Source organism: Passer domesticus, chromosome 13, assembly GCF_036417665.1.
Source record: "Passer domesticus isolate bPasDom1 chromosome 13, bPasDom1.hap1, whole genome shotgun sequence".
Taxonomy (NCBI): domain Eukaryota; kingdom Metazoa; phylum Chordata; class Aves; order Passeriformes; family Passeridae; genus Passer; species Passer domesticus.
This window is the reverse complement of record NC_087486.1, coordinates 1,201,664-1,218,751: the sequence shown is the minus strand read 5'-3', so window position 1 is coordinate 1,218,751 and position 17,088 is coordinate 1,201,664. Positions and strand designations below refer to the sequence as shown.

Here is a 17,088-nt window from a genome sequence, read left to right as displayed (position 1 = left end):
ACCTTTTTGCTACAAGGCATTTCTCTCAGCCACAAATCAGATATTTCAGAGATGGGGCTGCCCAGGAGGAATCACCTTGTCTGAAGCAGCAATCCAAGCCCCAGCAGTGCCATCCCTGGCAATCCCATCCCATCCTATCCCATCCCATCCCATGGATCCCATCAATCCCATCCTATCCTATCAATCCCATCCCATCAATCCCATCCCATCCCATCAATCCCATCCCATCCCATCAATCCCATCCCATCCCATGGATCCCATCAATCCCATCCCATCAATCCCATCCCATCCCATCCCATCCCATCAATCCCATCCCATCCTATCCCATCAATCCCATCCCATCCCTGGATCCCTGGGCAGAGCAGCTCCCAGGCTGTTCCTGCTCAGGGGTTCTCCTTCCTCTCTCAGACATTTCTGGTTTACAGGGAGGTTTTAGGGTTTTCCATCTGGCAGGAACAGGGAAAGAGCTCTGGCAGGCAGAGCAATGCCATGGCTGGAACTGGGGCTCACCTGGCACAGCAGGCTCCAGCCCTGGGGTGACCCAGATCTGTCCATGTCAGGAGACCTGGAAAAACAGACATCCATCAGCTGAGCAGCAATTAATGACTGTGCAGCGCCTTTTAATTAATGTTGTATTAATTATCTTAATAGTCTTTAATAATGTAATATTAATAGGAAAGACAGCAACCTGCTTTGCAGAAGGAAATCCAAATAAAGCCTGATGGGCTTGTGCATATAAATGATATTGTGAATATACAATACATAGAAATACAATGCACATAAATAACATTGTAAATATAAATAATAAATATAAAACTTTGACAGCCTGCCCGGTCCTTGGAGGTTGAAATTTAAAAAGGGGAGAGATCTGTGCAGTATTCCCAAACTGAGGGGGATTCCAGCCCCAGCTATAACTTTTATTTTATTTTATTTTATTTTATTTTATTTTATTTTATTTTATTTTATTTTATTTTATTTTATTTTATTTTCTTGTGCTGAAAATCCCCAGGTTAACCCAAAGAACAAAAGCAAAGATTCATGAAGACAAGCCAAATAAACTCTTGTCAGAAGAGCAGTTCCAGTGTCTGGCAAACTCATTTCAACCTCAGGTTTGGTTTTTTGGTTGTTTTGTTTTTTTTTTTTTATTTATTTTTTAACTTCATTAGACAGTAGGGAAGAAGAGTAAATGGTGTGTAAATTAAATAAATTTATTTTAGAAAATTAATTACAAAAAATGGCTCTCAAATGGCACTAGGGATAGGTGGAGGATTATCTGATGGAGACAGAGGAGACAAAAGCACTGGAATCATTAATGAATCCCCTTAGATTTCATTAAATTAAGACTGTGAACAAATATGTCAGGAAGAGTGGAGAGATTTTGGCTTTTGGCCCGGGAATTTTCCTGGGGGCTTTCCTTAAGGCCAGATTTGTGCCTCTGTTGTGGTGAGTGAACATTTCACAGCTGAAATTTCTGGTGACTGCACATCCCAGTCCTTCCCATCAAACAAGGAAGGAGCTGATGGGAAGATAAAGCCCTGGCACTTCTGTTTGGGCCTGAAGTCAGCAGAAAATCGGAGGCAGCAGAGGGAGGGTGAAGGAGGGGGAGGATTTTTCTGCTCACAGCTCCTGGTGACTCCTCTTTGCAGGGCCAGGTTCCCTCCTGTCCCCCTCAGAGCTGTGGAGCTCCACTGGGGGCTCTGCACAAACTCCTGGAGTTCAGATTCCCTCGGGAATGCTGGAAATGGGGACCACGAGGCAGATCTGACCCTCCCGTGCCAGCCCAGAGCAGTTCATTGGATTTTATCCTGAGCACAACTGCCCAGTCTGGAGGGCGTTCAAGGCTGCAAACAGCTCCTAATTAATGGCCTTTGATGAAGAAGCACCAGACCCCTCAGAAGCTGCTTCAGGATCCCATAACTCTCCCTGATAACATTATTTGCACTTCCTCACTCCTTGATCTTTTATTTATTACACAATTGAGGAGGGAAAAACAATATTTTATGTGAGCCAAAGGTCACACGAGTTGTGCTGGCCTCAGAGGCAGAGCCTGAGCTCAGATTTCTGCCACACTTGTGCAGAGTGAATCAGCCTGGTTGGATTTATTTCCCAGAGAACACTCTCAGTCTGACAGAGCAGCCCAGGGGGTGGGGAGGGAAGACACTTGGTTCTAAAAATAGGTTTTTAATGAGCCATGAGCTGATAAAACTCTCCAGCTACAACAGAGAAAGGTGCAAGAAATCTTAATATGAACAACTTCCTTCTTCCCAAGGTAATTTATTTCATAAAGCACAAGGGGCAACTGCTTCTTCAAGCCTGCATCAATTTGTTTAGTCTGGTGATATCATTCTTAATATCAGATGTGTTCATATAAATCAAATCTTGGATGTCGGAGCTGAATGTGCTAAAACTGGGAGGCAGCTGTGGGGAATGAAACAACCCATCCAACCCTTCTCCATGAGATAACCAGAATAAAATGTGCACAGCACTGTTCCTTGATCAAAACCAGCGACACCAGGAGCTTGTTTTTAGTGCTGGGTTCAATTCTGAGCCAGATGTGAGCTCACAGCAAAGGACAGATGGGGAACCCTTCCTGTTCCCCTTGGTGAGCTGGGATCTGAGTGATGCCACAGGGGATGAACATCCCAGTAAAGGACACATGGGAACCCTTCCTGTTCCCTTTGGTGAGCTGGGATCTGAGTGATGCCACAGGGGATGAACATCCCAATAAAGGACACATGGGAACCCTTCCTGTTCCCTTTGGTGAGCTGGGATCTGAGTGATTCCATGGGGGATGAGCATCCCCAGCCCTCCCCACATCCCCAGCATGCAGATTTGTGCTGGAGAGCTTCTCCTGCTTTTCCTGCCCTGGAAAAGCTCCCCCAGGCTGCCCTGAATGAGAGTCACTCAGGCTCAGCTGAAATTTAGCCTTGGCAGATCCTGAGGTTCAGATTTAACCAGGGAATTTTTTGAGTTGCAGCTTTGGATGTTCCAGGAAGGGGTTTGGGGTCTGGACCTTCAGTGACACATCCATTCCTCCTCAGCAGAACCCAAAATCCCAACCCAGGGACCCCAAAGATCTCCTCAGACCTGAGGCAGCTGGGGAAAAACAGGTGGAGATTTCTTGGACTGTTTTGTTGTAATTAGAAACAGCCTAATGAGTGGCAGAGCTTTCCATGCCACCTCCTGGCACCACTTAGCATCTTTAGAAATCAATACAAACCACAGTAAATATTTCAAAATGCTCAATTTGCACAGGTATTTCCATGGAAAGTGCTCATATTTGAGGTCCTTACCCTGCACTTCTGCAAACAGTTCAAGGTCCAAGCAGATCAATAGAATTTCTGCAGCTCGCTTTGTGCTCACACAGCAGCTTTTTTAACCTCCAAAATGAGTGTTCTTTCCCTTCATTGATTGTTTTGGGGCAGCAATCTGGAAAATCTGGAATATTCTCAGTCCTGCTCTGCCAATAAGCACAACCAGAGTTGATTTATGCCTCCACCTTTGATCCACGTCTGCAGATCATTTTTGGGGTTTGTTCTGGTGCCCAGGGGCACCCTGACCCCAGGCCAGGGCAGAGCCCTCCCACTGATCTGGATATCCAAAGGGCTTCTGGTCCACAATGGACCACACGGGTGGTTGGGAAAGGAAAGAAGATGGGATGCCGAGGCTCAGTAATTAGCACAGAGTGTCCCTGGGTTTTGGGACCCAGTTAGTCACAAGTTATGAGAAGCATTTCCCCTGTGAAATGTTCTGGATTATCACTCGAAATGCTGCATCAGTACTCTCAAACAAGATCAGTCTCACAAACTTCCAGTTCAAGGCATGATATTAAAATAATGAAATAAAGCCAGACAATATTTAAAGATCCATCATGCCAAGAGTTATTTGAAATCCCCAGGAACTGATGCATTGTCATTGTCCATATTTTGTTGTTATATTGCATTAATAAGGAAAGAAATTGCAGTTCACGTTGCCATGTAATTGTAATTCTGAGATAGGAACTGCTTTTCCTTGCAGACTGAGCTGAAATAATTGAGCTGATTCCACATAGGCTGGGCTTTTGCAGGCTGGAAATGGTGGTTTTTTACTTTATCTCCTCTGCCTGGTAGGGTGAAAACTGCTGCTCACTGATAGCAAAGAAGAGAAGCCTCAGAGAGAAACCTCCCACTTATATCCCACATTATCTGGCATCAACCAGCACCATCCCTTCTGGATTTCATCTGGAAAATGCATAATAAATCGAAATTTCCAAGCTGGCTTTTGGCACTGGCTACATAATTCTGTGTATTTGAGCAAAAAAAAAAAAAGTCAACCCTCTGTGCATCTTTGGGTCTGGAAGGTTCCATCTGGGGGGCACTGGGAATGCAGCAGGTTCCAAGTCTGGCTCAGTTTTGTTGAGCTGGATCAGATCAGCTCCTGAGCAGCCACCACCCCTGGACAGGAGCTGGGAGAGCTGGAGATGGAGCTCCTGGGGCAGGCAGGACAGGGAGCCACGGGAGACATCCCAATAACCTGCTGAGTTACATGAAAAATTCGTGTTTGCACCTGCTTGAATCCCACATCTCTGCAGGCAGAGAGCCCAAGGAGGGCCAGCACAGCTGAGTTACCCCAAACCAGCAGATGGGACACCCAGGCACCACCAGGCACTGGATAAATTCATTTAAATCAGCAGATGGGACACCCAGGCACCACCAGGCACTGGATAAACTCATTTAAATCAGCAGATGGGACACCCAGGACCACCAGGCACTGGACAAACTCATTTAAATCAGCAGATGGGACACCCAGGCACCACCAGGCACTGGATGAACTCATTTAAATCAGCAGATGGGACACCCAGGCCACCAGGCACTGGACAAACTCATTTAAATCAGCAGATGGGACACCAGGACCACCAGCACTTGGATAAACTCATTTAAATCAGCAGATGGGACACCAGGACCACCAGCACTGGATAAACTCATTTATCCCCAGAACCCCCAGCACAAAACCCCCCAGGTGCTGATGCCCCTTCTGCACGTGCAGAGATGCCCTGGCTGTGCCCGGCTCCTCAGGGAGCCTGAGAACCCCAAAGCACAGAGAGCAGAGCAGGGAAGCCCAGGGCAGGAGCAGTTTGTGGGAGGGAAGAGGAGAGGCTGCCAGGGCTGGAGGTTTTTGCACAGTGTGAGGTAACAGCGCTTCCAAAGCAATTTGCATCACTTACAAACCAATTTGTGCTGTAAACAGAGCCTTGCCCTGCCTTGCAGGAGGTGTTGGGACTCAGGCAGCTCCTCTGAAGTTGTCTCACTCAAGTACATCTTTGCTCTCTGCCAGTGACACCAAAATGTTCCCTCCCTTTTCCCCATGTCCAGCTGTCACTCACTCTGAATGACACTGCTGTTATTGCAGTTGTCAAGGATTTACAAGGGCAATGCCAAAAAAGGGATTTGGGTTGGAAAAAATATGTTATGTGTTCTTGGAACTGCGTATAAGTGGTGACCTCATGACTTTAAATACAGACTCTGAGAGCTCAGGATTTATCTGAAGGAGTTGTGAGATTTCACACACTTTTGATTAATCCACAGTTCCTTATTTCCACAAATCCCTAGTGCAAGTTGGACCAAAGAAAATAGTGAAAGGGTAACTTTCCATGTCACTAATTTGGAAAAAATTCCAAATAATCCCCTCAAACAAGCAAAAAACCCAAAGACTAGGAAGAAGAACTGCAAAGTGTCCCTGGAGGCAGCTGGGAGGGATGATGGGGATGCTCCACGTGGAGAGGAGCAGGGACAGATCCCCCTGGCTCAGTCTGAGCTCACTGGGGAGGTTTGCTGCTCTCAGCAGCCCCTGCAGCAGCTCCCACCCAAACACACCCTCAGCAGAGCCCTCCTGCCCTGCCCACCCTGCCCAGCTCCCCGCGGCCCCAGCTGCAGGATTCTTTTTGCAGTTTGCATTGTTCAGTGAGTGTGAAATCTCCTCTGGAACCTCTGCCTGTCCCAGACAATCTGTGCACACACGGGTTTGATGCTTGCTCGGGCTCTTTGATTCTTTCATCTCGTTGCTTTTTGTTGGTTTGAGTTTGCAGTTTCGTTTCCTGTTTGTGGCAGTTTGGTGCTCAGTCCCTGAGCTGGGCTTTGCCTCCTGATGAACATTCCCTGTGGAAAAGGCAGTGGGACTCCAGGCCCAGAGCCCCTGCCCACCAGTCCCAGATCTGCAGCCCCTCTTTGACTGAAATTAACTTCTGTGCCTTAAAGGAACATCCCCTCACTGATCTGCAGAGTGCAGCTGGTGATTAAATTCCAAAAACCTCTTTTCACTGAGACATTTTGTTCTGTTTAGTTCTCCTGGGATGGTCACATGGCCATTCAAAAACTGTTGCTTTGCACCATTCTGTCACTAAAAGGAGCTGAGAAAGCTCCTGGTACAGAGACCCAGGGTATTTCTTTTGAAGCAGACATTGTAAAAATAGCTGGGGAGAAAACAGCAGTGTCTTACCAGCCAAAAAAGTCAGATAAACCTAACTGAGAAGCAAAAACAACTCATGCCAAAAAAGTATTCAAGCAATCGCCTCAGACAATCCAGAAAAGCAATCAGAGTGGAAACAAGAATTGCAGTGTCACTGGAGACAGCTGGGAGGGATGGGAAGGCAGGAGAGCACAACAACATGAACAGAACTGAGGAATTTCAGTTCAGTGCAGCTCCTCCACTGCAAATCTTTGTTTTGTCTCTGTGCCTCTGGGACTGTCACTGCTTTAACAGGAAAAAAATCTCTGTGCTAAAGAACCCTCTCAGCCTCCTTCATCCGTGGCAGATTTCTGTGTATATTGCAAATAGAGATTTACTGCACAAAGATACTGAGTTGTTATAAATCATAATTCCAGCTCGTGGTGTATTCCCTGTTTCATTCCATTTCAATTCATTACCTGCCTTACTGCAATTAAATCCTACAGGGTTTTGGCAGCCCTCACCTACAGCCAAAAGTGTGGAAAAGCTTTGTGGAATGCTTGCTTGGAAGGGGGGAAGAGCAGAGAAGCCAACAGAAATATTCTACCCGTTGGTAAGAGCGAAAATAAAAGACCTGGTTTCCTTAAAACAAGCAAATAATTCCCTGCTACCCCAAACCTCAAAAAATGTTCACTTCATCCACGTCAAGAGGGTTATTTATGAAACTGTATCCTCGTCAGGACTGCAGGACATTCCATCCCTTTGCTCAAATACTGTAAATTCATGAATGATGAGAAAAATCTTAATTTGGCCAAAATATCTATATTTATCTGAAAAAGCAAATGATCAGCTTGCCTGAGTGCTGAGATGGCCTTTCACTGACTGCAGGGTGCAATTACAGCACTGCCCCGTGCCAGGGCTCTGATGTGGAGCAAGCTCTGAGTTCAGGACAGGATTGCACTGTGGCTGGAACAGATTTTCTTCCTCAAATTTCTCTCCTGGTGTTCCATCCCCAGGTTTTGAGAACTGTTCCTGTCCTCCTGCAGGGAGAGCCGGAGCTAAACCCCATCACCTTCTGAGCTGAAGGGAATTTCCTGCCCATGCTGCTGCTTTTGCAGTGCACCAGGAGGGAAATTGGTGCCAAATTTCTGCCTCTCCACGAGCTGGGAGGGGGCAGAAGCTTGAGCAGGCTCCATAAACCCTTCCCTCAAACAAAGCAGTCCCCCAGATGCTTTCCCTGACCCAGAGTGTGCTCTGTTTGCTCCTCAGGGCTGTAAATCAGGGTTTATTGTTCAGGGGATGAGCTGGAGCAGGAGGAGTTTGCCTGGCCAGGGCAGGGCTGGAGGTCGCATTCCAGGGTCCAGTTGTGCATCTGCCCAGCGGAGCTGCAAATCTCTGAGCACGAGATGTTTACAGAGACAGGGAACAGCATCTCCCCAGGGGCAGCTCCTGCCTCTCCCCAGGACAGCCCAGGGCCCAGGGAGGGGCTGGAGCAGTGCTTGGAGTGTTGGAGTTTTCAGGGAGGAGAAATTCCCCATCCCTGCCTGGATCCCCCTTTCTGGGACAGGGGATGTTGGACCTGCAGCTCATCCAGCCCTGCAGGGGGAAATGCTGGGGCTTGCTGCAATTCCAGTTCTAGGGACAGCAAATGCTGTTCTTATGCTCTGCTTTAGAGCAAAAATGGAGCAAATTTCCCTGAAATCCAGCCCAACATGCCAGCTGGATTGTGGGAAAGGTTCATCCCAGAGGAGCTGGCACTGCCCAGGCTCCCCAGGGATGGGCACAGCCCGAGGCTGCCAGAGCTCCAGGAGGGCTTGGGGAGCTCCAGGGGTGCCAGGGTGGGATTTGGGGCTGGGCAGGGCCAGGAGCTGGATCAGTGATCCCTGGGGTCCCTTCCAGCCCAGGAGGTTCCAGGACTCTCTGGAACAGCTGAGGGCTCTGCTCAGAGCCTGGGCAGGGATCAAACAGGAGGGACAGCAGGACACCCTGGGGGCTGCACCCCAAACACCTCCTGAGGTGGCAGAACCCAGAGGCAGCCTCCCTGAGGGGAATCTCCCTCCCATGTCAGGGACACCACAGCTGGGCTCTCATTTGCTCCATTTTCACTTTAAACCAGAGCATAGGAACACCATTTGCTGTCCCTAGAACTGGAATTGCAGCAAGCCCCAGCATTTCCCCTGGAGGGCTGCACGAGCTGCAGGTCCAACATTCCCTGTCCCAGGAAGGGGGATCCAAGCAGGGATGGGGGAATTTCTCCTCCCTGAAAACTCTTGTGACCAAGCACTTGAGAATGGAATGGGAGAAGTTGCAATGATTGAGTTGCCATGAATGGAATGTTCACCTCCCTGCTCATCAGGAAGAATGTGGATCATGTATAAATACATGTCTGTAATTATAATCAGCATGTTTTATAAGTAAGAGAGCCATTCTGGCTGGAAATTGGCTGTAAATTTCCATACCAACCTGAAATCTATTTTAAGCAAAGTGCAGAATGTGACTCAACAACTGTTGAATCAATACTTGCATGCAAGAAATCAGATATAAATTTGGGCTTTCAAGTAGTCATTTACCAGCAATTAATAAAATATTTTTTAAAATAGAGGGAAAAAAATGAGCTTTTCCTGAGACTGACCACAATTCCAGCTCATTAAATTCTTTTTTTTTTTAATGCAATGTTTGTCCTCATTATTTATCTCCACTTCATAACAGAACACTTGTTCTCATGAAAACATAACCTTGTTCTCACATCCTTTCACTGCATTTGCCAAATGGTTTCAGACATATTTTGTTGGTATTCCACTCAAACTTGGAGAAACTGGAGACTGACTGACGTGAGGGAGCCATAAACTCGAGCACAAGATGCCAACAAGTTCTCTGTGGGATCTGGTGCAGCCAGCTGAGCCCTGAGTGATTGAAAAACAACCACAGGGGAAACTCTTCAGAGCCACACAGCGGATATTTACTGTTGTTAGAAAGTCTTCACTGTTAGACAAGGAAATAAATTCAGATTTATAAGCGTTTTCTTGTAGCACAGACCTTTCTTTCTTACAAAACCAGCTCTAACTTAGGCCAGGTCTAATTGCAGTCATGATTGGCATCAATCAGAGCAGCTCTTTGTTTGTGGAACCACGATTAAACAGCAAAGTGCTTTGGGAGAGGAGAGCAAAGCTCCCTCATGATTTCCCAACAGAAAGCTGCAGCTCTGCTTGTCCAGCCCTGCTTCAGGAGGTCAGCATGAGCAGCACCTTCTGCACCATTCCCAAATAAAACCCTAAGGGGGAATCTCTGAGAACCTCAGTGTTCACTGCCCTTCCCAGCCTTGTTCCTCCTTCTTTCTGCAGTTTGACAAATTCTGCCTCTTTTTCCTCATTTCTGGCTTTTAGGGAACCCAGGCTTCACCCACCATGGTGCAAAACCATGAGACAGAACTGAGCCTGGGGACTGAGGTAAAAACATCTACCCAATGGATCATTCCATTAAAACAAAACAAATAAAGCACCCCAAAACAAACCCCAGCAGCTCCCAGAGGCTGCCACAGCCTCACTTTGCCATTTCAGAGCTCTGTGTAAATTTATTTTTAGGTCACTTCAAAGCACCAAGAGCAAAGCAGCAAAAGGTACCTGAGGAATTATCCTAAGTGGATTTATGGACCTGCAAATACCAAAATCTTTGCTGTGCTGCCCTGATTGTATAACAGATGCAGAGCAGTTGTGCAGCTGGAGAAACACCAATTATTGCTCCTGTCCACAAATAAACACTGGGGGCCTGAGCCAAGCTCCTCCTGCCCAGAGCTGCTCCAGCTCCTCCCTGCCCCTTCCCTCCCCTCTTTATCTGAGCCCAGAAGATGAAGAGGAACTACTCGTTCCCTCCAATTGAATGTGTTTAAAATTCAAGGCTCATTCTTGTGTCTCAGCCCATTTGTAATTAATTTCTGGGTTAGTGTTTTCATGTTTTCCATTTCACTGAGCAAAACAGACTCCTGAGCTGTCCATCCCCTGCTGCAACAGAGATGGAGCTGGAAAACAACAGGAACTTCTCATTTCTTCAATCACCTGAAAAATGATGGCTCTGCAACCCAGCTGTAGGCTATCACTGAATTTGATTCTGGAACATTTTAATAATAAGAGATATTGAGATTCCTATACCCAGTGAATATTCATTAATGCAAAATCACATAGCGATCCCTTATAATTATATGAAGTGTCCAAAGCATTGACCATTGCAGAAAATTATAATTAAAGTCATTGAAATTAATTAGAAAAGGAGATAGTAATTAAATTCCTGTTGCTGGCATGTAAAACTGCTCTGAAATTAAATACAATGGATGGCTCCTCCAGAAAGGGGGATGTGGTGGAGTTTTTTCCCTTATGCTAGACAAAATTAAAGCTAATTTTTATGGTAAGACTTCTTTAATAAAAATACTCAAAGATCTTTAGATAGTGAAGTTCTGCTAGGATGATCTTCCTGCTTAAATCAAAAGGAATCAAGACTTACCCTTCCCCCTGAGGAGACTCATCCACCCTGCCCCAAATGCAGCCCCACCACAAGCTCAGGTGCCAGACTCTCAGGTGGGCTGAACTTGAGGCATATCTTTCCTAATCCCCACCTGCCGGGCTGGGGGTGAGCCAGGAGGGTTTGGAGCCTTCCAAAGCTCTGCTTTTCCCTTCCAGGGTTTGCCACCCCATCCTCATTTCCTACTTTCCTTGTGCTCCATGTGCAAACATTGGCTGAACTCCCCTCCCTGCTTGGAAGGTGTGCAGCTGCAGGTGGGCAGGGCAGGTGTGGCTGCTCTGAGCCCTCTCTGCTGCTTCCGAGGCTGCAGGGCACAGAGGCTGGGCAGAGCTACAGGAATAAATAGGTTTTTATTCAGAGCCCTTCCCAGGACACACCCCGGGCAGTGCAGGAGCCCGGCCGTGGCTCCACCCCACAGGGACTCCTGGCCACGAGTTCTCACTCTTGGATCAGTTCTGCTCCATTCCCACACTGGGTTCAGTGTCCCATTCCAGCCCCAGGTGATGCAGTCCCACCCTCCCAGGCTGCTCTCCTCCATCCCCTGGTGTTGGCACTTTTTGGGCTGCAGCTGCAGCGGTGTCCTTGGTTCTGGGCTGGCAAAGGATTGTTCTGTGTGCCTGAGCTGTGAGGAGAGCTGCTGGCACTGGGTGTGGAGTGCAGAGTTCTGCACAGTGCAGTGCAGAGCTGGGAAATACCAAAGCTCAAACTGAAGGCATCATCTCCTCGGGCTCCTGTTCCCTGGGAGGAGAATCCCGTTCCTGCTGTCCCTCCTGGCCCTTCTCTCTGCACTGCAGCGAGCACAGAACACGAGGAGGTTCTCACACCCCAGAGCTTCACTCACTCCCTCTGACAGGGATGCTGTGACTGAAAATCCTGCCATCCACTGAAGTGGAGTAGGGAGAAAGGTGGGGATTTTCATCTTCTTTGGGCTGCAGATTTGTTCCCAGAGCTGACTCCAAGTCCTAATTAGTCTCCTGGTTTTCCTCAGTTTAGCATAGAATACTTGAAAATTGAAGGAGATGAAGGTTTGTGCTAAAAGAAAATGTGATTGCTGCCACATAATTATGACAGAGTGAAAACTCCCACTGTGACTGCTGGAACTGCAGATGAGACACAGATCCATCAAAGGAAAAACTCATCCCACCTGGCCCTCCTTAATTCCTTCTTCCTTGGAACTTCTTCTTTTGTCTGTGTTTATCATGCTGCCAATATTCTCCTGTTAATTTTAAGTGTCATTTTGAAGGAATTTGTGGGGGTTTTATTGATAGTAGCACAGCCAGACCAGAGCTGCCTGCACGGAGGAAAGGTGCAGGGCATCCTGTGAGTGCAAACCAGGGAGGTGTGAGAAAACTTTTAAAAAGACATTGATTTCCAAGAAAGCTTCTCTAATCCAGGCTGGAGACACTTGCTTAGGAAGAAAATACCCCCTCTCCCCCAAGTGCAGTCTGCATCCCCAATAAACTGAGATGTGGGGTTTTATTTGTGGAATTTTCTGAAAGTCTCAAAGCTTGGAAACTTTTCCACTTGTCTCAGACACTGTCTTGGCACCAGCACAGGATTTCATCGTGCTGAAATTTCACTGCTCAACAGTAGAAACCAAATGTTTTTCCTCACAATCGTGCACTCATTCTCACTTGCAGAACAAGCATTTAGCAGCATATGTGTCCCTCTGGCCTTATGGTGCTGAGAAAGAAGATCCTGCTCCAGGAACAGGAAATTTGCCATGAGCTTGACGCTTTCCTAACCACAGATTTGTAGGCAGTTGCTGCTCCACACAGCCACAAAGCATTAACTAAGTTTATTTTAATAAAATATTCATTAAATTGCTATTAGATGTAACCCAGAACATCCATCCCCCTGTCAAAATATGTACTGTAAGTCTGCTGAGAGCTCCTCTCAGTAAGAGCCCATCGTGGCCATTACTCAATCCATAAATGTCGGGATAATCAGTGAGGAGAGCCACGAATCAGGAGCAGAAATCTGCAGGAAGAGCAGCGCTCAGGCTGAGAGATGCAGCCTCAGTGTCCTCATCAAACGTAAATCACAGCTGGGTTAAAGCAGCCAGGACCTGACTGCAGTCCCAGGGAAGCCAGGAGTAAACCAGGAGTGAAACAACGTCTGGAGAGCTGCAGCCTGGGGGGTCAGGGACCTGGGCTGATTCATTGATGAGCTGGAGCTGAGGAAAGGGAGCAAGAGCCCACAGTGGATCAGTGACAAGGACAGGGATGGCACTGGCCATTCCAGGGGGCTCTGGCAGCAGCCCTAAATGACCTCAGTTTGTGCTGACTTTCCCTGGCCCTGCAGCTCCTCCCTCAAGCACCAGCTCCTGCTCCAGGATGTGGCCAGTCCCTGATGATTTCAGCCCAAGTGCATGCGGTTTTGTTGGCTGCCACAGCAGCAATCTGCAGACTCCCAGAGGGGCCCAGGGCTGGGGTTTTTCCCCAGGAGCTCCCCCCTGGTGTGGGCTGGCCCTACAGAGCACAGCATGGGCACAGCTCTGAGGTGGCACTTCCAGAGGATCCCCTCCTGATCCATGCAGGACAAAGTCCTCTCCGTCCCAGTGTTCTGAATGAGGACATCTCCCTCTCACAGCCCTGTGAACCAGAAATCCAAAAGCCTTTTTGCAGGGACCTGTCCCAGCAGCACTGGCCAAACTTGTGACAATTCTCATTTTTGGCTGACCTTTCCCTGCAGCTTGAGGGGTCAATCAGCTGCAGCCCCAGCTTAGCAAAACCCTTGGCATGAGGGATGGCTGAGCCACCAAAGCAGCCCAGAGCAGTCTCTGTTGTACCCTCTGGGTGCACACAAAGGAAAAGGAGCAGTTTGGAGGTGTCCAGTTCATCATTTGTTTCTATCAAGCCAAGTGAGGTCAATGCCATAGCCACAATATTGTTTAAATTCCATAAAATATTTTCTGCAATTTCTTCAGTCTAAAAGGTGGGGGGAAGCCCTAATTTTCATCCCTAAATGTTGAATTCTTCCATATCAGCTCGTGATTCCAGCATTTGTCTGATGTCCCTGCTGGAGGGTTCATCTACAGCTGGGACCTGCCTGAGAGCATTGCCAGAACAGAGCCAGGAACAGGGAAAGGAGAAAACAGATGGATGAATCTCTGCAAAACCATGGGAAAGGAGTGAAATATGAGGGCCATTTGGGTGAGCAGTGGGGTGTTGAGACAGGGGAGGAGGAGTCTGAGGGCTGATCCGGAATTCCAAGGGATGACTTTGCTATGAGCTGTCTGTGATGGGCCTTTACCTCCCTGATTCTAATCACAGCTTCCTTCCTGCCACGGAACAGCAAGAGAAAGTTTGGCAAATTCTCCAGGTTCCAGTGGAAAGTGTGGGTTACAGAAAATTTTAAAGAACTTGGAAATACTTCAAAGAAATTGATGAAAATCTGTTCTGCTGAAAAACTCTCTAAATCACTTCTAAATTACTTTCTTGCCTGAGGAACAGTTTACATTTCAGGCATTTGGAAATTTCTTATGGTACAATCCAGCAAGGAACAGTGAGAAGAAATCTCAGTTAGAGCCTCTTTGGGAGCTCCCTCCATTCCTGGAAGGAGCACTTTGCATTCCCCATGCAAGCTGGAGATGCATCCCCTCCTGGGCAGCACTGACTCACAATTGACACTGCAATTGTGAACACTTTGTGTCCCTGAATGTATTTCATATCTGAACATATTTCATATCTGAATATATTTCATATCTGAACATGTTTAATTGATGGCAATACCACACCCTGGGGGCAGCACTGAGGACAGACACAAGGAGGAGATGCACACCATGGTAATTATTCTGAATATTCTCCAGATCTGCAGTTGCTTCTATTCTAGACATCTACTAGAGGCAACCACGAAATGAAACCTTCACTCCAACGTGTATTCCAGAAAGTCTTTCAAGGCTCCACAGAGATAAAACTGTCTGAGCTCTTTTGGAGATTTACTACCATGATGTGCTCACTTAATTTGTGATGGAAAGAGCCTGTTGGAGTTATCATTACTCATTACTTCAGCTTCTCCTACACTTTCATTTGTCCTCCTGCAACTCTGTAGAGTTTGCTCAGGCTATAAATAAAGGTCTCTGGGGATGCTGGATATTGCACTCTGAACAAAAATTTCAGTGACTCATTCTCGTACATATTTTCTGCCATTATCTTCATCAGGGGGAAATGTTCTCCTCATTGCAGAGGGCTGGGAGGAGTGGAGCTGGGGCTGGCTTCTTGGCAGATGTAGGTCAGGAAGCTCTTTCCTCACATGCCCTTGAAGGTGAGGTCTTTTTTACCCAACTGCTGGAGCAGTTTCTGCTTACAACCAAACATCCTTGAGGCCCAGAGCTGTTGGGTGGCTCCTGCCCAAAAAGGCAAGTTTCTAACAGGAGAGTGGTGCCAGAGTGACTGACAAGTGCAATGACTTCATCTGGCATCACTGACTTGGAGCAGGCACTGCTGCTCCTGAAGGAAATGTGTGGTGCTGGAGTCACTCCTAATTACAGCAAATACCAATTAATGGGCTTGGAATGGACGAGGGCTGTGCAAGCACTGCCTGGTGGGGACACAAACTACCCAAACACCCCCCCACAGCTCAGCTCTTCCACAGATTATCCCTCAAGGACAGCCTCCTGTTTGTTTGAAAAGGTGTGTTTTATAGAAATAAAACACAGGGATCAGAAATCACTGGCAATATGTGAAAGCAGAGGGTGCTGCTGGTGCCTCAGCCTTTACAGACTGCAGTGCTCCACACCCATGGGTGCTTCCAGCTTTTCCAAAGGCTCCCAGGGGTTGTCCTCAGTGCTCCCAGCAGATCCATGCACGGCTGCTCCTCTCAGCGATTCCTCTGCCATTTCCTGGCCACAGTTCCCCATCTTTGCACCCCAGATGAGGAAGATGATGGGATTTCATCCAGGTGCTCTTGGCTGGGCATGGATCGTGCTGCCCGGTGCTGGTGGGGAGCAGCTCTGCAATGGTCCTGCAAACACTCCCTGGAAGGGAATCCATCATCCCTGATGGATCAGGGCTGTGCCTTCAGCTCACTTCCATTTCTGACTCATGGTGACTTCCAACGCTTTCAGGAATATCTCTTGTAGTGTAAAAAAAAGTAAATTCCAATCAAATCCTCCTCATTGTCTCAGTTAGGCAAAGGCCTGGAGCAGCTGCAGCAATGCTGGGTTTTGCTCTTGGGAAACACTTCCAGAGGGGACACTCGGGGGTTACAGGGAACCTTTTCAGGACAAGGCTCTGCCCTGGTGTGCCTGGGTGTCTGTGGCAAATGCCAAATCCAGAGCTGTGCCAGGGTGTGTGTGGGAAATGCCAAATGCAGAGCTGTGCCTGGGTGTGTGTGGGAAATGCCAAATGCAGAGCTGTGCCTGGGTGTCTGTGGGAAATGCCAAATGCAGAGCTGTGCCTGGGTGTGTGTGGGAAATGCCAAATGCAGAGCTGTGCCTGGGTGTCTGTGGGAAATGCCAAATCCAGAGCTGTGCCTGGGTGTCTGTGGGAAATGCCAAATGCAGAGCTGTGCCTGGGTGTCCGTGGGAAATGCCAAATGCAGAGCTGTGCCTGGGTGTCCGTGGGAAATGCCAAATCCAGAGCTGTGCCTGGGTGTCTGTGGGAAATGCCAAATGCAGAGCTGTGCCTGGGTGTCTGTGGCAAATGCCAAATCCAGAGCTGTGCCTGGGTGTCCGTGGGAAATGCCAAATGCAGAGCTGTGCCTGGGTGTCTGTGGGAAATGCCAAATGCAGAGCTGTGCCTGGGTGTGTGTGGGAAATGCCAAATCCAGAGCTGTGCCTGGGTGTGTGTGGGAAATGCCAAATGCAGAGCTGTGCCTGGGTGTCTGTGGGAAATGCCAAATCCAGAGCTGTGCCTGGGCACTCAGAGCTGCTCCTGCCCCAGCAGTGCCTGCAGCTCAGGGGCCACCTCAGCCCAGGAGCTGCTCCCAGCTCCCAAACTCCAGAGCCCAGTGAGCTCCCAGAGCAGGCAGATCATCCCAGCCAGACCTGCAGAGCGCTCTGGGTTTCTAACTCCAGCATTTCCCTGGATGAGCCCCCTGTGATTCCAGAGCCTCTCGTGCTCCCACGTGGAACAGCAGCAGCCACACCAGCTCAGGAACGTGGGGAGCAGCAGGATCAGTTCAGTTCCAGCAAATAAACGCTCCCATTGC

At 48.1% G+C, this 17,088-nt stretch overlaps 1 long non-coding RNA gene across 1 annotated transcript in view; it reads right to left on the bottom strand.

The window, feature by feature from the left end:
* Positions 1-398: 398 nt before the first annotated feature.
* LOC135280113 (uncharacterized) overlaps positions 399-17,088 on the bottom strand; it is a 41,374-nt gene continuing 24,684 nt past the window's right edge. Inside the window, exon 4 of the long non-coding RNA XR_010347174.1 lies at positions 399-565. This is a non-coding gene — a long non-coding RNA (uncharacterized LOC135280113). The remainder of the gene's footprint in view (positions 566-17,088) is intronic.